This window comes from Ascaphus truei, chromosome 16, assembly GCF_040206685.1.
Source record: "Ascaphus truei isolate aAscTru1 chromosome 16, aAscTru1.hap1, whole genome shotgun sequence".
Lineage (NCBI taxonomy): Eukaryota > Metazoa > Chordata > Amphibia > Anura > Ascaphidae > Ascaphus > Ascaphus truei.
The window spans coordinates 7,525,741-7,553,494 of NC_134498.1; positions in this window are offsets into that span (position 1 = coordinate 7,525,741).

The following is a 27,754-nucleotide window of genomic DNA, read 5'->3' on the forward strand; positions in this document are numbered from 1 at the left end:
CAGTACATGTAACTACGCACTGACTCACAGACACTGCCTGAGTAATACATGTAACTAACCACTGACTCACAGACACTGCCTGAGTAATACAGTACATGTAACTACGCACTGACTCACAGACACTGCCTGAGTAATACATGTAACTACACACTGAGTCACAGACACTGCCTGAGTAATACATGTAACTACACACTGACTGTAGTTACATGTATTACTCAGGCAGTGTCTGTGAGTCAGTGTGTAGTTACGTGTATTACTCAGGCAGTGTCTGTAAGTCAGTGTGTAATTACATGTATTACTCAGGCAGTGTCTGTGAGTCATTGTGTAATTACATGTATTACTCAGGCAGTGTCTGTGAGTCAGTGTGTAGTTACGTGTATTACTCAGGCAGTGTCTGTGAGTCAGTGTGTAGTTACATGTATTACTCAGGCAGTGTCTGTGAGTCAGTGTGTAGTTACGTGTATTACTCAGGCAGTGTCTGTGAGTCAGTGTGTAGTTACGTGTATTACTCAGGCAGTGTCTGTGAGTCAGTGTGTAGTTACATGTATTACTCAGGCAGTGTCTGTGACTCAGTGCGTAGTTACATGTACTGTATTACTCAGGCAGTGTCTGTGAGTCAGTGTGTACAGTAGTTACATGTATTACTCAGGCAGTGTCTGTGAGTTAGTGTGTACAGTATTTACATGTATTACTCAGGCAGTGTCTGTGAGTCAGTGTGTAGTTACATGTATTACTCAGGCAGTGTCTGTGAGTCAGAGTGTAGTTACATGTATTACTCAGGCCGTGTCTGTGAGTCAGTGTGTAGTTACATGTATTACTCAGGCAGTGTCTGTGAGTCAGTGCGTAGTTACATGTACTGTATTACTCAGGCAGTGTCTGTGAGTCAGTGTGTAGTTACATGTATTACTCAGACAGTGTCTGTGAGTCAGTGTGTAGTTACATGTATTACTCAGGCAGTGTCTGTGAGTCAGTGCGTAGTTACATGTACTGTATTACTCAGGCAGTGTCTGTGAGTCAGTGTGTAGTTACATGTAATTCTCAGGCAGTGTCTGTGAGTCAGTGTGTAGTACATGTATTACTCAGGCAGTGTCTGTGAGTCAGTGTGTAGTTACATGTAATACTCAGGCAGTGTCTGTGAGTCAGTGTGTAGTTACGTGTATTACTCAGGCAGTGTCTGTGAGTCAGTGTGTAGTTACATGTAATACTCAGGCAGTGTCTGTGAGTCAGTGTGTACAGTAGTTACATGTATTACTCAGGCAGTGTCTGTGAGTCAGTGTGTACAGTAGTTACATGTATTACTCAGGCAGTGTCTGTGAGTCAGTGCGTAGTTACATGTACTGTATTACTCAGGCAGTGTCTGTGAGTCAGTGTGTAGTTACGTGTATTACTTAGGCAGTGTCTGTGAGTCAGTGTGTACAGTAGTTACATGTATTACTCAGGCAGTGTCTGTGAGTCAGTGTGTACAGTAGTTACATGTATTACTCAGGCAGTGTCTGTGAGTCAGTGTGTAGTTACATGTAATACTCAGGCAGTGTCTTTGAGTCAGTGTGTAGTTACATGTATTACTCAGGCAGTATCTGTGAGTCAGTGTGTAGTTGGATGTATTACTCAGGCAGTGTCTGTGAGTCAGTGTGTAGTTACATGTATTACTCAGGCAGTGTCTGTGAGTCAGTGCGTAGTTACATGTACTGTATTACTCAGGCAGTGTCTGTGAGTCAGTGTGTAGTTACGTGTATTACTCAGGCAGTGTCTGTGAGTCAGTGTGTACAGTAGTTACATGGATTACTCAGGCAGTGTCTGAGTCAGTGTGTACAGTAGTTACATGTATTACTCAGGCAGTGTCTGTGAGTCAGTGTGTAGTTACATGTATTACTCAGGCAGTGTCTGTGAGTCAGTGTGTAGTTACATGTATTACTCAGGCAGTGTCTGTGAGTCAGTGTGTAGTTACATTTATTACTCAGGCAGTGTCTGTGAGTCAGTGTGTAGTTACATGTATTACTCAGGCAGTGTCTGTGAGTCAGTGTGTAGTTACGTGTATTACTCAGGCAGTGTCTGTGAGTCAGTGTGTAGTTACATGTAATACTCAGGCAGTGTCTGTGAGTCACTGTGTAGTACATGTATTACTCAGGCAGTGTCTGTGAGTCAGTGTGTAGTTACATGTTTTACTCAGGCAGTGTCTGTGAGTCAGTGTGTAGTTACATGTAATACTCAGGCAGTGTCTGTGAGTCAGTGTGTAGTACATGTATTACTCAGGCAGTGTCTGTGAGTCAGTGCGTAGTTACATGTATTACTCAGACAGTTTCTGTGAGTCAGGGTGTAGTTACATGTATTACACAGGCAGTGTCTGTGAGTCAGTGGGAAGTTACATTCAATACTCAGGCAGTGTCTGTGAGCCAGTGTGTAGTTACATTTATTACTCAGGCAGTGTCTGTGAGTCAGTGTGTAGTTACATGTATTACTCAGGCAGTGTCTGTGAGTCAGTGTGTAGTTACATGTATTACACACTGACTCACAGACACTGCCTGAGTATTACATGTAACTACACACTGACTCACAGACACTGCCTGAGTATTACATGTAACTACACACTGACTCACAGACACTGCCTGAGTAATACAGTACATGTAACTACGCACTGACTCACAGACACTGCCTGAGTAATATATGTAACTACATACTGACTCACAGACACTGCCTGAGTAATACATGTAATCACACACTGACTCACAGACACTGCCTGAGTAATACACGTAACTACGCACTGACTCACAGACACTGCCTGAGTAATACACGTAACTACGCACTGACTCACAGAGACTGCCTGAGTAATACATGTAACTACACACTGACTCACAGACACTGCCTGAGTAATACATGTAACTACGCACCGACTCACAGACACTGCCTGAGTAATACACGTAACTACACACTGACTCACAGACACTGCCTGAGTATTACATGTAACTACACACTGACTCACAGACACTGCCTGAGTAATACATGTAACTACACACTGACTCACAGACACTGCCTGAGTAATACATGTAACTACACACTGACTCACAGACACTGCCTGAGTAATACATGTAACTACACACTGACTCACAGACACTGCCTGAGTATTGAATGTAACTACCCACTGACTCACAGACACTGCCTGTGTAATACATGTAACTACACCCTGACTCACAGACACTGTCTGAGTAATACACGTAACTATACACTGACTCACAGACACTGCCTGAGTAATACATGTAACTACGCACCGACTCACAGACACTGCCTGAGTAATACACGTAACTACACACTGACTCACAGACACTGCCTGAGTATTACATGTAACTACACACTGACTCACAGACACTGCCTGAGTAATACATGTAACTACGCACCGACTCACAGACACTGCCTGAGTAATACACGTAACTACACACTGACTCACAGACACTGCCTGAGTATTGAATGTAACTACACACTGACTCACAGACACTGCCTGAGTAATACACGTAACTACACACTGACTCACAGACACTGTCTGAGTAATACATGTAACTACACACTGACTCACAGACACTGCCAGTGTATTACACGTAACTACACACTGACTCACAGACACTGCCTGAGTAATACACGTAACTACACACTGACTCACAGACACTGCCTGAGTAATACATGTAACTACGCACTGACTCACAGACACTGCCTGAGTAATACATGTAACTACACACTGACTCACAGACACTGCCTGAGTAATACAGTACATGTAACTACGCACTGACTCACAGACACTGCCTGAGTAATACACGTAACTACACACTGACTCAGACACTGCCTGAGTAATACATGTAACTACGCACTGACTCACAGACACTGCCTGAGTAATACATGTAACTACTGTACACACTGACTCACAGACACTGCCTGAGTAATACATGTAACTACACACTGACTCACAGACACTGCCTGAGTAATACATGTAACTACACACTGACTCACAGACACTGCCTGAGTAATACAGTACATGTAACTACGCACTGACTCACAGACACTGCCTGAGTAATACACGTAACTACACACTGACTCACAGACACTGCCTGAGTAATACACGTAACTACACACTGACTCACAGACACTGCCTGAGTATTACATGTAACTACACACTGACTCACAGACACTGCCTGAGTAATACATGTAACTACTGTACACACTGACTCACAGACACTGCCTGAGTAATACATGTAACTACACACTGACTCACAGACACTGCCTGAGTAATACATGTAACTACACACTGACTCACAGACACTGCCTGAGTAATACATGTAACTACTGTACACACTGACTCACAGACACTGCCTGAGTAATACATGTAACTACGCACTGACTCACAGACACTGCCTGAGTAATACATGTAACTACTGTACACACTGACTCACAGACACTGCCTGAGTAATACATGTAACTACACACTGACTCACAGACACTGCCTGAGTAATACATGTAACTACACACTGACTCACAGACACTGCCTGAGTAATACAGTACATGTAACTACGCACTGACTCACAGACACTGCCTGAGTAATACACGTAACTACACACTGACTCACAGACACTGCCTGAGTAATACACGTAACTACACACTGACTCACAGACACTGCCTGAGTATTACATGTAACTACACACTGACTCACAGACACTGCCTGAGTAATACATGTAACTACACACTGACTCACAGACACTGTCTGAGTAATACACGTAACTACGCACCGTCTCACAGACACTGCCTGAGTAATACATGTAACTACACACCGACTCACAGACACTGCCTGAGTAATACATGTAACTACACACCGAATCACAGACACTGCCTGAGTAATACATGTAACTACACACTGACTCACAGACACTGCCTGAGTAATACACGTAACTACGCACTGACTCACAGACACTGCCTGAGTAATACATGTAACTACACCCTGACTCACAGACACTGCCTGAGTAATACACGTAACTACACACTGACTCACAGACACTGAGTAATACACATAACTACGCACTGAATCACAGACACTGCCTGAGTATTACACGTAACTACGCACTGAATCACAGACACTGCCTGAGTATTACACGTAACTACACACTGACTCACAGACACTGCCTGAGTAATACACGTAACTACACACTGACACACACACTGCCTGAGTAATACATGTAACTACACACTGACTCACAGACACTGCCTGAGTAATACATGTAACTACACACTGACTCACAGACACTGCCTGAGTATTGAATGTAACTACCCACTGACTCACAGACACTGCCTGAGTAATACACGTAACTACGCACTGACTCACAGACACTGCCTGAGTAATACATGTAACTACACACTGACTCACAGACACTGCCTGAGTAATACATGTAACTATACACTGACTCATAGACACTGCCTGAGTAATACACGTAACTACACACTAACTCACAGACACTGCCTGAGTAATACACGTAACTACGCACTGACTCACAGACACTGCCTGAGTAATACATGTAACTACACACTGACTCACAGACACTGCCTGAGTAATACATGTAACTACGCACTGACTCACAGACACTGCTTGAGTACACGTAACTACACACCGACTCACAGACACTGCCTGAGTATTACACGTAACTACGCACTGACTCACCGACACTGCCTGAGTAATACATGTAACTACACACTGACTCACAGACACTGCCTGAGTAATACATGTAACTACACACTGACTCACAGACACTGCCTGAGTAATACATGTAACTACACACTGACTCACAGACACTGCCTGAGTAATACATGTAACTACACACTGACTCACAGACACTGCCTGAGTAATACATGTAACTACACACTGACTCACAGACACTGCCTGAGTAATACATGTAACTACACACTGACTCACAGACACTGCCTGAGTAATACATGTATCTACACACTGACTCACAGACACTGCCTGAGTAATACATGTAACTACACACTGACTCACAGACACTGCCTGAGTAATACATGTAACTACACACTGACTCACAGACACTGCCTGATTGGTCACATGTAAATAAGGGGCGGAGCCACAATGATAGCAGGCTGAAATGACAGTTGGTGAGGAGATTGTCACGGCGGCCATTTTGTGTCAATCTTTTCCAAGGCAGATTAATTTGTACATACGATAAACCGTGGTGGTGATATTTTTGTGCATATCAATAAATTTTTACACAAAAATATCACCACCACGGTTTATCGTAAAACAAATTCACGCAACACATTTCTGCGTGCTGACAGCTGCCATCCCAAATCTCTCATCAGAGGAATTCCTAAAGGCCAACCGATTAGATTGAAAAGAATATGTACCAACAATGATGATTTTCTTATTCAATCCCATGACCTGATGGAGCGTTTTGAAGCCAGGGGATACCCAAAGAAAGACCTTGGTAGAACATTTAATGAAGTACAGAAGATGGATAGAACTGTTCTCCTGGACAGAACTAAACAGAGACAAGACATACATTTTCAGTCACCATTCTTTATTGTTCAACACAATAATCAAGCTGTTCATATTAAGAACACAGTTAAGAAACATTGGGGAGTGCTAGCAGCGGACCTAGTCCTACATTCAATTTATGAAGAAGGGCCTAGATTTGTCTTCAGAAAGGCAAAAACTATTGGCAACTAAGTTTCCACAAGTATGTTTTTTACAGAAAAAAACCCTTTAAAAAAATCTACCAAAAGGCAGTCATGCTTGTTCTAAATGCAAAAAAATGCAAATTTATGGAGCGTACTTCTGAATTTTCTTCAAATAAAACTGGTAGAAAATGTCATATAAATTCCTTTATTAATTTTGACACCAGCTTCGTGGTGTATTTGTTAAGATGTGGTTGTGGTAAACAATACATAGGAAGAACTATCAGATGTTTAAAAGTTTGGATACTTGAACATTTACGTTTAATCACTAAAAAAGATATCAACCATCCAGTGTCTCAACATTTCACTAATTGTACTTTGGGCAATGTGAATAATTTATCATTTTTGGGTATAGAACATGTACCGTGTCCAATTAGAGGAGGTAATGGACTAATATCCTTAATAAAAGAGAATTATATTGGATTTTCACCTTGCAGACTCGTATCCCACACGGTTTAAATTCCGATTGGGATAGGGCCCCTCAGTTATGATACATAAACATGCTCCTTCAACTGGCCTCAACTGTGGGAGTGATTATGTTATAGGTGTAAGGAATCTTGGAACACGCCCCCTGCGGCGTGCTCCCTCCTTACCTGCCGCATCTCAGTTCCCGCTCTCCTTATAGAGCATGCACGCACCCGCGGTTCCCTACTCGTACCACGGAGCCCGGCCACATCACGCATCCTCTCACGCGTGGTGCATACACGTGACGGCGTGCGCCGCCCTCCAGCTGCGAGTCAACTTCACGCCCTCTTGTGGCGTATTCTCTACCCATGCCTAGTTTCTCTGATGTCTCTCTGTATGGCATGCGCCGTCCTCTAGCTGCGAGTCAAGATTCCCTGTTGATTCTCTGTGTGGCGGGCGCTGCCCTCTTGCCTAGTTTCTCTGATGTCTCTCTGTATGGCATGCGCCACCCTCTAGCTGCGAGTCAAGATTACCCGTTGCAGCGTGGTGGAGTCTGCCAGTAACTAGGAGCAATGGCAAGAAGGCCAAACAGAGGTGCTGTGGCAAGCACAGTTACTAGAAAGTCTATGTTCAGCCACTTCCTGGTGGGAGGGGCAGGAGTTAAATAGAACAGGCAGCCAATGAGGCAGAGCTGCATAGGAGGCAACACGAAGCAGGCTGCAGTCTAATTGCAGAAGCAGGTGATGCTGATTGCAGAAACAAGGGGGGAGTTGTCTAGAATCTGCAAGGCTCTGTAAGGAAAAGGTTTCAGCAAAACCCAGGAGCGGATTCCTTACACATAGTACATATATACACACACACATATACATACATTCAGCGCCGGTAGTGGCGTGAAAAGATTGTATAGAAGGGCTGACTAACCTCAGCCATCTATAACTGCCGTGCGCGCGCACAGCATAGCACGCAGCCGCACTATAGAACCAGCCTAAGCTGCACCATTGGGAGAAGAAGAGGAAAAAATGGAGCACTACGTCCAGTGCTGGCAAAGCCAGAAAATAACAACAAGGATGTGTTCCCACAATGAAAGATAAAGCTAATTTAATTGATCAAAAGCAAACAAAAAAACACCAATGCGTTTCGGACTATAAATAGCCCTTTATCAAGGTGAATAACTACTTACCCTCTGGAGTGCCATTTATATGAGACCGGGGTGCAGTATGCGCCAATCGCCAACACTTTTGTGTACGTCACGCGGCACGGACGTCTGACGTCAACACGCCCGAACGCGCAACGCGCATGCGTCCAAAGACACAAACGTATGACAGTCATACATACATGCCCTCTAGCTGCGAGCCTACCTTCCTACGCATCGCTGCCCCTAAATCTCTTGGATCGCTCGGAGTTCGATCCTTAAGAGGGGGGTACTGTAACGATGCGCGGAACACGCCCCCTGCGGCGTGTCCCTTCCTTACCTGTTTACTTCTGATCGCCGCCCTCTAGCTGCGAGTCAAGATCCTGTGTCTTTAGGGATTCTGAAGCAAGCAACGCCATCTTGCTTTCTGGCAAACCCTGCCCTCTTCCTCCTGACAGGAAGTAAGCCTCTCTTTGACTTTCTCTCTGCTATTAGTCTTTTGCTACCAGCCCTGGTGCCTGCTAGTACTCATTGCATACCTGCCTGGACCTCCTTGGGACCTTTACTCATCTCCTGTGGATTCCGGAAGACTGGGACAGTCACTCTTATACTACTGAGGTTAGTTTACCGTCGGGTAGTGTAGGTACCTGCTTAGTAGGGTTCACCTTGACGTGGTAGCAGGCTTATAATTCCTTGGCCAATGGATTAGACTAAGAACCCTTATGTTATATTTAGTTTCACTGCACCTTGCTGTTTCTGTCACTATGCCTTTAAGAAGTCTGTACGTTCTCCAAGAAGCAATTCCCTTCTCTGGATGTTACCTTGTGCTCTGGACTCCATGCCATACCCATGTTCCTGGTTTCCGTTTCCAGACTCCCGTGCTGAAGCGTTGGCTTCCCAGCAACCCCCGCGTTGGTGCCTGAGAACGCGCGCACTCCCGCTCTGCTGTCAGAGCATGCGCGCACATGCAGCTGGACCACTCGTGTCTCTGAGTAGGCACCGCACCTCCGGACGTGTCGGGCATTCTCATGCGCGCGGCGCGGTCACGTGACTACGTGCGCCGAGCCCAAATTGCGCGCCAACTTACTCCCTTCGTATCCCCTGCGGCCTCCCCACCTCGCTACTGGGTCCTTCCCTTTCTCTCTGCGCTTGTGAGGAGAGCACAAGCGTGACAATAGGCTGCTGAATTATGAGACTGTGACCAGGGACCTGGCACAGGGTAGATATCCCTGCGGGGATAGGGAATCCCTAATCAAGGAGGAACATACCTTTCAGAGGGAAGCAGCTGAACCATTATGTGTGGCTAAAGAACACCCACTGCAAGGGGCAGCTAGCCCATACTCGTCAATAAAGATGACCCTGTTCAAATATACTCTCGTGTGTAAGTGTGGAGTAATTAGACAGAGAGGGGCACCACAGAGGAGTTCCTCACCAGGACCATCCACAAGCGGACGCTGGGATCCTGATGAGGTGGAGGCGCTGCACTGGATCTAGGTAGGACTCAGCACACTACCTCAGCTGCCTGTCTGGGTTGGCAAATCCCCACACACCATCATGCGGGAGACTCAGGAGTCCTGTTGCCAACAGGTGCACCACCAGACATCACACTGTAATGGGGACTGGTTAGACCACAGGGGCCAATATGAGATTGGGTGGGTCAGGCCAGGACACTGCCTGATTGGTCACATGTAACTACACACTGACTCACAGACACTGCCTGAGTAATACATGTAACTACAAGCTGACTCACAGACACTGCCTGAGTAATACATGTAACTACACACTGACTCACAGACACTGCCTGAGTATTACATGTAACTACACACTGACTCACAGACACTGCCTGAGTATTACATGTAACTACACACTGACTCACAGACACTGCCTGAGTATTACATGTAACTACACACTGACTCACAGACACTGCCTGAGTATTACAGTACATGTAACTACACACTGACTCACAGACACTGCCTGAGTAATACATGTAACTACACACTGACTCACAGACACTGCCTGAGTAATACACGTAACTACACACTGACTCACAGACACTGCCTGAGTATTACATGTAACTACACACTGACTCACAGACACTGCCTGAGTAATACACGTAACTACACACTGACTCACAGACACTGCCTGAGTATTACATGTAACTACACACTGACTCACAGACACTGCCTGAGTAATACAGTACATGTACAGTAACTACGCAATGACTCAGACACTGCCTGAGTAATACATGTAACTACACACTGACTCACAGACACTGCCTGAGTATTACATGTAACTACACACTGACTCACAGACACTGCCTGAGTATTACATGTAACTACACACTGACTCACAGACACTGCCTGAGTAATACACGTAACTACACACTGACTCTCAGACACTGCCTGAGTATTACATGTAACTACACACTGACTCACAGACACTGCCTGAGTAATACATGTAACTACACACTGACTCACAGACACTGCCTGAGTAATACATGTAATTACACACTGACTCACAGACACTGCCTGAGTAATACATGTAATTACACACTGACTCACAGACACTGCCTGAGTACTACATGTAACTACGCACCGACTCACAGACACTGCCTGAGTAATACACGTAACTACACACTGACTCACAGACACTGCCTGAGTAATACAGTACATGTAACTACGCACTGACTCACAGACACTGCCTGAGTAATACATGTAACTACACACTGACTCACAGACACTGCCTGAGTATTACATGTAACTACACACTGACTCACAGACACTGCCTGAGTATTAAATGTAACTACACACTGACTCACAGACACTGCCTGAGTAATACACGTAACTACACACTGACTCACAGACACTGCCTGAGTATTACATGTAACTACACACTGACTCACAGACACTGCTGAGTAATACACGTAACTACACACTGACTCACAGACACTGCCTGAGTAATACACGTAACTACACACTGACTCACAGACACTGCCTGAGTAATACACGTAACTACGCACTGACTCACAGACACTGCCTGAGTAATACACGTAACTACACACTGACTCAGACACTGCCTGAGTATTACATGTAACTACACACTGACTCACAGACACTGCCTGAGTAATACACGTAACTACACACTGACTCACAGACACTGCCTGAGTAATACAGTACATGTAACTACGCACTGACTCACAGACACTGCCTGAGTAATACATGTAACTACACACTGACTCACAGACACTGCCTGAGTAATACATGTAACTACACACTGACTCACAGACACTGCCTGAGTAATACACGTAACTACACACTGACTCACAGACACTGCCTGAGTAATACATGTAACTACACACTGACTCACAGACACTGCCTGAGTAATACACGTAACTATGCACTGACTCACAGACACTGCCTGAGTAATACATGTAACTACACACTGACTCACAGACACTGCCTGAGTAATACATGTAACTACACACTGACTCACAGACACTGCCTGAGTAATACACGTAACTACACACTGACTCACAGACACTGCCTGAGTAATACATGTAACTACACACTAACTCACAGACACTGCCTGAGTAATACACGTAACTACGCACTGACTCACAGACACTGCCTGAGTAATACACGTAACTACGCACTGACTCACAGACACTGCCTGAGTAATACATGTAATTACACACTGACTCACAGACACTGCCTGAATAATACATGTACAGTAATTACACACTGACTCACAGACACTGTCTGAGTAATACACGTAACTACACACCGACTCACAGACACTGCCTGAGTATTACACGTAACTACACACTGACTCACAGACACTGCCTGAGTAATACATGTTACTACACACTGACTCACAGACACTGCCTGAGTATTACACGTAACTACACACTGACTCACAGACACTGCCTGAGTAATACACGTAACTACACACTGACTCACAGACACTGTCTGAGTAATACACGTAACTACACACCGACTCACAGACACTGCCTGAGTAATACATGTAACTACACACTGACTCACAGACACTGCCTGAGTATTACACGTAACTACACACTGACTCACAGACACTGCCTGAGTATTACATGTAACTACACACTGACTCACAGACACTGCCTGAGTATTACATGTAACTACACACTGACTCACAGACACTGCCTGAGTAATACACGTAACTACACACTGACTCACAGACACTGCCTGAGTAATACACGTAACTACACACTGACTCACAGACACTGCCTGAGTAATACACGTAACTACACACTGACTCACAGACACTGCCTGAGTAATACACGTAACTACACACTGACTCACAGACACTGCCTGAGTAATACACGTAACTACGCACTGACTCACAGACACTGCCTGAGTAATACACGTAACTACACACTGACTCAGACACTGCCTGAGTATTACATGTAACTACACACTGACTCACAGACACTGCCTGAGTATTAAATGTAACTACACACTGACTCACAGACACTGCCTGAGTAATACACGTAACTACACACTGACTCACAGACACTGCCTGAGTAATACAGTACATGTAACTACGCACTGACTCACAGACACTGCCTGAGTAATACATGTAACTACAAACTGACTCACAGACACTGCCTGAGTAATACATGTAACTACACACTGACTCACAGACACTGCCTGAGTAATACACGTAACTACACACTGACTCACAGACACTGCCTGAGTAATACATGTAACTACACACTGACTCACAGACACTGCCTGAGTAATACACGTAACTACGCACTGACTCAGACACTGCCTGAGTAACACATGTAACTACACACTGACTCACAGACACTGCCTGAGTAATACATGTAACTACACACTGACTCACAGACACTGCCTGAGTAATACACGTAACTACACACTGACTCACAGACACTGCCTGAATAATACATGTACAGTAATTACACACTGACTCACAGACACTGCCTGAGTAATACAGTACATGTAACTACGCACTGACTCACAGACACTGCCTGAGTAATACATGTAACTACACACTGACTCACAGACACTGCCTGAGTAATACACGTAACTACACACTGACTCACAGACACTGCCTGAGTAATACACGTAACTACACACTGACTCACAGACACTGCCTGAGTAATACACGTAACTACGCACTGACTCACAGACACTGCCTGAGTAATACACGTAACTACACACTGACTCAGACACTGCCTGAGTATTACATGTAACTACACACTGACTCACAGACACTGCCTGAGTATTAAATGTAACTACACACTGACTCACAGACACTGCCTGAGTAATACACGTAACTACACACTGACTCACAGACACTGCCTGAGTAATACAGTACATGTAACTACGCACTGACTCACAGACACTGCCTGAGCAATACATGTAACTACACACTGACTCACAGACACTGCCTGAGTATTAAATGTAACTACACACTGACTCACAGACACTGCCTGAGTAATACACGTAACTACACACTGACTCACAGACACTGCCTGAGTATTACATGTAACTACACACTGACTCACAGACACTGCCTGAGTAATACACGTAACTACACACTGACTCACAGACACTGCCTGAGTAATACACGTAACTACACACTGACTCACAGACACTGCCTGAGTAATACACGTAACTACGCACTGACTCACAGACACTGCCTGAGTAATACACGTAACTACACACTGACTCAGACACTGCCTGAGTATTACATGTAACTACACACTGACTCACAGACACTGCCTGAGTAATACACGTAACTACACACTGACTCACAGACACTGCCTGAGTAATACAGTACATGTAACTACGCACTGACTCACAGACACTGCCTGAGTAATACATGTAACTACACACTGACTCACAGACACTGCCTGAGTAATACATGTAACTACACACTGACTCACAGACACTGCCTGAGTAATACACGTAACTACACACTGACTCACAGACACTGCCTGAGTAATACATGTAACTACACACTGACTCACAGACACTGCCTGAGTAATACACGTAACTATGCACTGACTCACAGACACTGCCTGAGTAATACATGTAACTACACACTGACTCACAGACACTGCCTGAGTAATACATGTAACTACACACTGACTCACAGACACTGCCTGAGTAATACACGTAACTACACACTGACTCACAGACACTGCCTGAGTAATACATGTAACTACACACTAACTCACAGACACTGCCTGAGTAATACACGTAACTACGCACTGACTCACAGACACTGCCTGAGTAATACACGTAACTACGCACTGACTCACAGACACTGCCTGAGTAATACATGTAATTACACACTGACTCACAGACACTGCCTCAATAATACATGTACAGTAATTACACACTGACTCACAGACACTGTCTGAGTAATACACGTAACTACACACCGACTCACAGACACTGCCTGAGTATTACACGTAACTACACACTGACTCACAGACACTGCCTGAGTAATACATGTTACTACACACTGACTCACAGACACTGCCTGAGTATTACACGTAACTACACACTGACTCACAGACACTGCCTGAGTAATACACGTAACTACACACTGACTCACAGACACTGTCTGAGTAATACACGTAACTACACACCGACTCACAGACACTGCCTGAGTAATACATGTAACTACACACTGACTCACAGACACTGCCTGAGTATTACACGTAACTACACACTGACTCACAGACACTGCCTGAGTATTACATGTAACTACACACTGACTCACAGACACTGCCTGAGTATTACATGTAACTACACACTGACTCACAGACACTGCCTGAGTAATACACGTAACTACACACTGACTCATAGACACTGCCTGAGTATTACATGTAACTACACACTGACTCACAGACACTGCCTGAGTAATACACGTAACTACACACTGACTCACAGACACTGCCTGAGTAATACACGTAACTACACACTGACTCACAGACACTGCCTGAGTAATACACGTAACTACGCACTGACTCACAGACACTGCCTGAGTAATACACGTAACTACACACTGACTCAGACACTGCCTGAGTATTACATGTAACTACACACTGACTCACAGACACTGCCTGAGTATTAAATGTAACTACACACTGACTCACAGACACTGCCTGAGTAATACACGTAACTACACACTGACTCACAGACACTGCCTGAGTAATACAGTACATGTAACTACGCACTGACTCACAGACACTGCCTGAGTAATACATGTAACTACACACTGACTCACAGACACTGCCTGAGTAATACATGTAACTACACACTGACTCACAGACACTGCCTGAGTAATACACGTAACTACACACTGACTCACAGACACTGCCTGAGTAATACATGTAACTACACACTGACTCACAGACACTGCCTGAGTAATACACGTAACTACGCACTGACTCAGACACTGCCTGAGTAACACATGTAACTACACACTGACTCACAGACACTGCCTGAGTAATACATGTAACTACACACTGACTCACAGACACTGCCTGAGTAATACACGTAACTACACACTGACTCACAGACACTGCCTGAATAATACATGTACAGTAATTACACACTGACTCACAGACACTGCCTGAGTAATACAGTACATGTAACTACGCACTGACTCACAGACACTGCCTGAGTAATACATGTAACTACACACTGACTCACAGACACTGCCTGAGTAATACACGTAACTACACACTGACTCACAGACACTGCCTGAGTAATACACGTAACTACACACTGACTCACAGACACTGCCTGAGTAATACACGTAACTACGCACTGTCTCACAGACACTGCCTGAGTAATACACGTAACTACACACTGACTCAGACACTGCCTGAGTATTACATGTAACTACACACTGACTCACAGACACTGCCTGAGTATTAAATGTAACTACACACTGACTCACAGACACTGCCTGAGTAATACACGTAACTACACACTGACTCACAGACACTGCCTGAGTAATACAGTACATGTAACTACGCACTGACTCACAGACACTGCCTGAGCAATACATGTAACTACACACTGACTCACAGACACTGCCTGAGTAATATACGTAACTACACACTGACTCACAGACACTGCCTGAGTAATACATGTAACTACACACTGACTCACAGACACTGCCTGAGTAATACACGTAACTACGCACTGACTCACAGACACTGCCTGAGTAATACATGTAACTACACACTGACTCACAGACACTAACTGAGTAATACATGTAACTACACACTGACTCACAGACACTGCCTGAGTAATACACGTAACTACACACTGACTCACAGACACTGCCTGAATAATACATGTACAGTAATTACACACTGACTCAGACACTGCCTGAGTAATAAATGTAACTACACACTGACTCACAGACACTGCCTGAATAATACATGTACAGTAATTACACACTGACTCACAGACACTGTCTGAGTAATACACGTAACTACACACCGACTCACAGACACTGCCTGAGTATTACACGTAACTACACACTGACTCACAGACACTGCCTGAGTAATACACGTAACTACACACTGACTCACAGACACTGTCTGAGTAATACACGTAACTACACACCGACTCACAGACACTGCCTGAGTAATACATGTAACTACACACTGACTCACAGACACTGCCTGAGTACTACACGTAACTACACACTGACTCACAGACACTGCCTGAGTATTACATGTAACTACACACTGACTCACAGACACTGCCTGAGTAATACAGTACATGTAACTACGCACTGACTCACAGACACTGCCTGAGTAATACATGTAACTACACACTGACTCACAGACACTGCCTGAGTAATACATGTAACTACATACTGACTCACAGACACTGCCTGAGTATTACATGTAACTACACACTGACTCACAGACACTGCCTGAGTAATACAGTACATGTAACTACGCAATGACTCAGACACTGCCTGAGTAATAGATGTAACTACACACTGACTCACAGACACTGCCTTAGTAATACATGTAACTACACACTGACTCACAGACACTGCCTGAGTATTACATGTAACTACACACTGACTCACAGACACTGCCTGAGTAATACAGTACATGTAACTACGCAATGACTCAGACACTGCCTGAGTAATAGATGTAACTACACACTGACTCACAGACACTGCCTGAGTAATACATGTAACTACACACTGACTCACAGACACTGCCTGAGTATTACATGTAACTACACACTGACTCACAGACACTGCCTGAGTATTACATGTAACTACACACTGACTCACAGACACTGCCTGAGTAATACATGTAATTACACACTGACTTACAGACACTGCCTGAGTAATACATGTAACTACACACCGACTCACAGACACTGCCTAAATAATACACGTAACTACACACTGACTCACAGACACTGCCTGAATAATACATGTACAGTAATTACACACTGACTCACAGACACTGTCTGAGTAATACACGTAACTACACACCGACTCACAGACACTGCCTGAGTATTACACGTAACTACACACTGACTCACAGACACTGCCTGAGTAATACACGTAACTACACACTGACTCACAGACACTGTCTTAGTAATACACGTAACTACACACCGACTCACAGACACTGCCTGAGTAATACATGTAACTACACACTGACTCACAGACACTGCCTGAGTATTACACGTAACTACACACTGACTCACAGACACTGCCTGAGTAATACAGTACATGTAACTACGCACTGACTCACAGACACTGCCTGAGTAATAGATGTAACTACACACTAACTCACAGACACTGCCTGAGTAATACATGTAACTACACACTGACTCACAGACACTGCCTGAGTATTACATGTAACTACACACTGACTCACAGACACTGCCTGAGTATTACATGTAACTACACACTGACTCACAGACACTGCCTGAGTAATACATGTAATAACACACTGACTTACAGACACTGCCTGAGTAATACATGTAACTACGCACCGACTCACAGACACTGCCTAAATAATACACGTAACTACACACTGACTCACAGACACTGGCTGAGTAATACATGTAATTACACACTGACTCAAAGACACTGCCTGAGTATTACATGTAACTACACACTGACTCACAGACACTGCCTGACTATTACACGTAACTACACACTGACTCACAGACACTGCTTGAGTAATACATGTAACTACACACCGACTCACAGACACTGCCTGAGTAATACATGTAACTACACACTGACTCACAGACACTGCCTGAGTAATACATGTAACTAAACACCGACTCACAGACACTGCCTGATTATTACACGTAACTACACACTGACTCACAGACACTGCCTGAGTAATACATGTAATTACACACTGACTCACAGACACTGCCTGAGTAATACATGTAACTACACACTGACTCACAGACACTGCCTGAGTAATACATGTAACTACACACTGACTCACAGACACTGCCTGAGTATTACATGTAACTACACACTGACTCACAGACACTGCCTGAGTAATACATGTAACTACACACTGACTCACAGACACTGCCTGAGTAATACATGTAACTACACACTGACTCACAGACACTGCCTGAGTAATACATGTAACTACACACTGACTGACAGACACTGCCTGAGTAATACATGTAACTACACACTGACTAACAGACACTGCCTGAGTATTAAATGTAACTACACACTGACTCACAGACACTGCCTGAGTATTACATGTAACTACACACTGACTCACAGACACTGCCTGAGTAATACATGTAACTACACACTGACTCACAGACACTGCCTGAGTAATACATGTAACTACACACTGACTCACAGACACTGCCTGAGTAATACACGTAACTACACACTGACTCACAGACACTGCCTGAGTAATACACGTAACTACACACTGACTCACAGACACTGCCTGAGAAATACATGTAACTACACACTGACTCACAGACACTGCCTGAGTAATACATGTAACTACACACTGACTCACAGACACTGCCTGAGTAATACATGTAACTACACACTGACTCACAGACACTGCCTGAGTTTTGAATGTAACTACCCACTGACTCACAGACACTGCCTGAGTAATACATGTAACTACACACTGACTCACAGACACTGCCTGAGTAATACACGTAACTACACACTGACTCTCAGACACTGCCTGAGTAATACATGTAACTACGCACCGACTCACAGACACTGCCTAAATAATACACGTAACTACACACTGACTCACAGACACTGGCTGAGTAATACATGTAATTACACACTGACTCAAAGACACTGTCTGAGTAATACACGTAACTACACACCGACTCACAGACACTGCCTGACTATTACACGTAACTACACACTGACTCACAGACACTGCTTGAGTAATACATGTAACTACACACTGACGCACAGACACTGCCTGAGTAATACATGTAACTAAACACCGACTCACAGACACTGCCTGAGTAATACATGTAACTACACACTGACTCACAGACACTGCCTGAGTAATACATGTTACTACACACTGACTCACAGACACTGCCTGAGTAATACACGTAACTACACACTGACTCACAGACACTGCTTGAGTAATACATGTAACTACACACCGAATCACAGACACTGCCTGAGTAATACATGTAACTACACACTGACTCACAGACACTGCCTGAGTAATACATGTAACTACACACTGACTCACAGACACTGCCTTAGTAATACACGTAACTACGCACTGACTCACAGACACTGCCTGAGTAATACACGTAACTACACACTGACTCACAGACACTGCCTGAGTATTACATGTAACTACACACTGACTCACAGACACTGCCTGAGTATTAAATGTAACTACACACTGACTCACAGACACTGCCTGAGTAATACACGTAACTACACACTGACTCAGACACTGCCTGAGTATTACATGTAACTACACACTGACTCACAGACACTGCCTGAGTAATACACGTAACTACACACTGACTCACAGACACTGCCTGAGTAATACATGTAACTACACACTGACTCATAGACACTGCCTGAGTAATACACGTAACTACGTACTTACTCACAGACACTGCCTGAGTATTACATGTAACTACGCACCGACTCACAGACACTGCCTAAATAATACACGTAACTACACACTGACTCACAGACACTGGCTGAGTAATACATGTAATTACACACTGACTCAAAGACACTGCCTGAGTATTACATGTAACTACACACTGACTCACAGACACTGCCTGACTATTACATGTAACTACACACTGACTCACAGACACTGCCTGACTATTACACGTAACTACACACTGACTCACAGACACTGCTTGAGTAATACATGTAACTACACACCGACTCACAGACACTGCCTGAGTAATACATGTAACTACACACTGACTCACAGACACTGCCTGAGTAATACATGTAACTAAACACCGACTCACAGACACTGCCTGATTATTACACGTAACTACACACTGACTCACAGACACTGCCTGAGTAATACATGTAATTACACACTGACTCACAGACACTGCCTGAGTAATACATGTAACTACACACTGACTCACAGACACTGCCTGAGTAATACATGTAACTACACACTGACTCACAGACACTGCCTGAGTATTACATGTAACTACACACTGACTCACAGACACTGCCTGAGTAATACATGTAACTACACACTGACTCACAGACACTGCCTGAGTAATACATGTAACTACACACTGACTCACAGACACTGCCTGAGTAATACATGTAACTACACACTGACTGACAGACACTGCCTGAGTAATACATGTAACTACACACTGACTAACAGACACTGCCTGAGTATTAAATGTAACTACACACTGACTCACAGACACTGCCTGAGTATTACATGTAACTACACACTGACTCACAGACACTGCCTGAGTAATACATGTAACTACACACTGACTCACAGACACTGCCTGAGTAATACATGTAACTACACACTGACTCACAGACACTGCCTGAGTAATACACGTAACTACACACTGACTCACAGACACTGCCTGAGTAATACACGTAACTACACACTGACTCACAGACACTGCCTGAGAAATACATGTAACTACACACTGACTCACAGACACTGCCTGAGTAATACATGTAACTACACACTGACTCACAGACACTGCCTGAGTAATACATGTAACTACACACTGACTCACAGACACTGCCTGAGTTTTGAATGTAACTACCCACTGACTCACAGACACTGCCTGAGTAATACATGTAACTACACACTGACTCACAGACACTGCCTGAGTAATACACGTAACTACACACTGACTCTCAGACACTGCCTGAGTAATACATGTAACTACGCACCGACTCACAGACACTGCCTAAATAATACACGTAACTACACACTGACTCACAGACACTGGCTGAGTAATACATGTAATTACACACTGACTCAAAGACACTGTCTGAGTAATACACGTAACTACACACCGACTCACAGACACTGCCTGACTATTACACGTAACTACACACTGACTCACAGACACTGCTTGAGTAATACATGTAACTACACACTGACGCACAGACACTGCCTGAGTAATACATGTAACTAAACACCGACTCACAGACACTGCCTGAGTAATACATGTAACTACACACTGACTCACAGACACTGCCTGAGTAATACATGTTACTACACACTGACTCACAGACACTGCCTGAGTAATACACGTAACTACACACTGACTCACAGACACTGCTTGAGTAATACATGTAACTACACACCGAATCACAGACACTGCCTGAGTAATACATGTAACTACACACTGACTCACAGACACTGCCTGAGTAATACATGTAACTACACACTGACTCACAGACACTGCCTTAGTAATACACGTAACTACGCACTGACTCACAGACACTGCCTGAGTAATACACGTAACTACACACTGACTCACAGACACTGCCTGAGTATTACATGTAACTACACACTGACTCACAGACACTGCCTGAGTATTAAATGTAACTACACACTGACTCACAGACACTGCCTGAGTAATACACGTAACTACACACTGACTCAGACACTGCCTGAGTATTACATGTAACTACACACTGACTCACAGACACTGCCTGAGTAATACACGTAACTACACACTGACTCACAGACACTGCCTGAGTAATACATGTAACTACACACTTACTCATAGACACTGCCTGAGTAATACACGTAACTACGTACTTACTCACAGACACTGCCTGAGTATTACATGTAACTACACACTGACTCACAGACACTGCCTGAGTAATACACGTAACTACACACTGACTCACAGACACTGCCTGAGTAATACACGTAACTACACACTGACTCACAGACACTGCCTGAGTAATACACGTAACTACGCACTGACTCACAGACACTGCCTGAGTAATACATGTAACTACACACTGACTCATAGACACTGCCTGAGTAATACACGTAACTACGTACTTACTCACAGACACTGCCTGAGTATTAAATGTAACTACACACTGACTCACAGACACTGCCTGAGTAATACAGTACATGTAACTACGCACTGACTCACAGACACTGCCTGAGCAATACATGTAACTACACACTGACTCACAGACACTGCCTGAGTAATACACGTAACTACACACTGACTCACAGACACTGCCTGAGTAATACATGTAACTACACACTGACTCACAGACACTGCCTGAGTAATACACGTAACTACGCACTGACTCACAGACACTGCCTGAGTAATACATGTAACTACACACTGACTCACAGACACTGCCTGAGTAATACATGTAACTACACACTGACTCACAGACACTGCCTGAGTAATACATGTAACTACACACTGACTCACAGACACTGCCTGAGTAATACACGTAACTACACACTGACTCACAGACACTGCCTGAGTAATACACGTAACTACACACTGACTCACAGACACTGCCTGAGAAATACATGTAACTACACACTGACTCACAGACACTGCCTGAGTAATACATGTAACTACACACTGACTCACAGACACTGCCTGAGTAATACATGTAACTACACACTGACTCACAGACACTGCCTGAGTTTTGAATGTAACTACCCACTGACTCACAGACACTGCCTGAGTAATACATGTAACTACACACTGACTCACAGACACTGCCTGAGTAATACACGTAACTACACACTGACTCTCAGACACTGCCTGAGTAATACATGTAACTACGCACCGACTCACAGACACTGCCTAAATAATACACGTAACTACACACTGACTCACAGACACTGGCTGAGTAATACATGTAATTACACACTGACTCAAAGACACTGTCTGAGTAATACACGTAACTACACACCGACTCACAGACACTGCCTGACTATTACACGTAACTACACACTGACTCACAGACACTGCTTGAGTAATACATGTAACTACACACTGACGCACAGACACTGCCTGAGTAATACATGTAACTAAACACCGACTCACAGACACTGCCTGAGTAATACATGTAACTACACACTGACTCACAGACACTGCCTGAGTAATACATGTTACTACACACTGACTCACAGACACTGCCTGAGTAATACACGTAACTACACACTGACTCACAGACACTGCTTGAGTAATACATGTAACTACACACCGAATCACAGACACTGCCTGAGTAATACATGTAACTACACACTGACTCACAGACACTGCCTGAGTAATACATGTAACTACACACTGACTCACAGACACTGCCTTAGTAATACACGTAACTACGCACTGACTCACAGACACTGCCTGAGTAATACACGTAACTACACACTGACTCACAGACACTGCCTGAGTATTACATGTAACTACACACTGACTCACAGACACTGCCTGAGTATTAAATGTAACTACACACTGACTCACAGACACTGCCTGAGTAATACACGTAACTACACACTGACTCAGACACTGCCTGAGTATTACATGTAACTACACACTGACTCACAGACACTGCCTGAGTAATACACGTAACTACACACTGACTCACAGACACTGCCTGAGTAATACATGTAACTACACACTGACTCATAGACACTGCCTGAGTAATACACGTAACTACGTACTTACTCACAGACACTGCCTGAGTATTACATGTAACTACACACTGACTCACAGACACTGCCTGAGTAATACACGTAACTACACACTGACTCACAGACACTGCCTGAGTAATACACGTAACTACACACTGACTCACAGACACTGCCTGAGTAATACACGTAACTACGTACTTACTCACAGACACTGCCTGAGTATTAAATGTAACTACACACTGACTCACAGACACTGCCTGAGTAATACAGTACATGTAACTACGCACTGACTCACAGACACTGCCTGAGCAATACATGTAACTACACACTGACTCACAGACACTGCCTGAGTAATACACGTAACTACACACTGACTCACAGACACTGCCTGAGTAATACATGTAACTACACACTGACTCACAGACACTGCCTGAGTAATACACGTAACTACGCACTGACTCACAGACACTGCCTGAGTAATACATGTAACTACACACTGACTCACAGACACTGCCTGAGTAATACATGTAACTACACACTGACTCACAGACACTGCCTGAGTAATACACGTAACTACACACTGACTCACAGACACTGCCTGAATAATACATGTACAGTAATTACACACTGACTCACAGACACTGCCTGAGTAATAAATGTAACTACACACTGACTCACAGACACTGCCTGAATAATACATGTACAGTAATTACACACTGACTCACAGACACTGTCTGAGTAATACACGTAACTACACACTGACTCACAGACACTGTCTGAGTAATACACGTAACTACACACCGACTCACAGACACTGCCTGAGTAATACATGTAACTACACACTGACTCACAGACACTGCCTGAGTACTACACGTAACTACACACTGACTCACAGACACTGCCTGAGTATTACATGTAACTACACACTGACTCACAGACACTGCCTGAGTAATACAGTACATGTAACTACGCACTGACTCACAGACACTGCCTGAGTAATACATGTAACTACACACTGACTCACAGACACTGCCTGAGTAATACATGTAACTACATACTGACTCACAGACACTGCCTGAGTATTACATGTAACTACACACTGACTCACAGACACTGCCTGAGTAATACAGTACATGTAACTACACACTGACTCACAGACACTGCCTGAGTAATACATGTAACTACACACTGACTCACAGACACTGCCTGAGTATTACATGTAACTACACACTGACTCACAGACACTGCCTGAGTATTACATGTAACTACACACTGACTCACAGACACTGCCTGAGTAATACATGTAATTACACACTGACTTACAGACACTGCCTGAGTAATACATGTAACTACGCACCGACTCACAGACACTGCCTAAATAATACACGTAACTACACACTGACTCACAGACACTGCCTGAATAATACATGTACAGTAATTACACACTGACTCACAGACACTGTCTGAGTAATACACGTAACTACACACCGACTCACAGACACTGCCTGAGTATTACACGTAACTACACACTGACTCACAGACACTGCCTGAGTAATACACGTAACTACACACTGACTCACAGACACTGTCTGAGTAATACACGTAACTACACACCGACTCACAGACACTGCCTGAGTAATACATGTAACTACACACTGACTCACAGACACTTCCTGAGTATTACACGTAACTACACAGTGACTCACAGACACTGCCTGAGTATTACATGTAACTACACACTGACTCACAGACACTGCCTGAGTAATACAGTACATGTGACTACGCACTGACTCACAGACACTGCCTGAGTAATAGATGTAACTACACACTGACTCACAGACACTGCCTGAGTAATACATGTAACTACACACTGACTCACAGACACTGCCTGAGTATTACATGTAACTACACACTGACTCACAGACACTGCCTGAGTATTACATGTAACTACACACTGACTCACAGACACTGCCTGAGTAATACATGTAATTACACACTGACTTACAGACACTGCCTGAGTAATACATGTAACTACACACTGACTCACAGACACTGCCTGACTATTACATGTAACTACACACTGACTCACAGACACTGCCTGACTATTACACGTAACTACACACTGACTCACAGACACTGCTTGAGTAATACATGTAACTACACACCGACTCACAGACACTGCCTGAGTAATACATGTAACTACACACTGACTCACAGACACTGCCTGAGTAATACATGTAACTACACACCGACTCACAGACACTGCCTGATTATTACACGTAACTACACACTGACTCACAGACACTGCCTGAGTAATACATGTAATTACACACTGACTCACAGACACTGCCTGAGTAATACATGTAACTACACACTGACTCACAGACACTGCCTGAGTAATACATGTAACTACACACTGACTCACAGACACTGCCTGAGTATTACATGTAACTACACACTGACTCACAGACACTGCCTGAGTAATACATGTAACTACACACTGACTCACAGACACTGCCTGAGTAATACATGTAACTACACACTGACTCACAGACACTGCCTGAGTAATACATGTAACTACACACTGACTAACAGACACTGCCTGAGTATTAAATGTAACTACACACTGACTCACAGACACTGCCTGAGTAATACATGTAACTACACACTGACTCACAGACACTGCCTGAGTAATACATGTAACTACACACTGACTCACAGACACTGCCTGAGTAATACATGTAATTACACACTGACTCACAGACACTGCCTGAGTAATACACGTAACTACACACTGACTCACAGACACTGCCTGAGTAATACACGTAACTACACACTGACTCACAGACACTGCCTGAGTATTACATGTAACTACGCACTGACTCACAGACACTGCCTGAGAAATACATGTAACTACACACTGACTCACAGACATTGCCTGAGTAATACATGTAACTACACACTGACTCACAGACACTGCCTGAGTAATACATGTAACTACACACTGACTCACAGACACTGCCTGAGTTTTGAATGTAACTACCCACTGACTCACAGACACTGCCTGAGTAATACATGTAACTACACACTGACTCACAGACACTGCCTGAGTAATACACGTAACTACACACTGACTCTCAGACACTGCCTGAGTAATACATGTAACTACGCACCGACTCACAGACACTGCCTAAATAATACACGTAACTACACACTGACTCACAGACACTGGCTGAGTAATACATGTAATTACACACTGACTCAAAGACACTGTCTGAGTAATACACGTA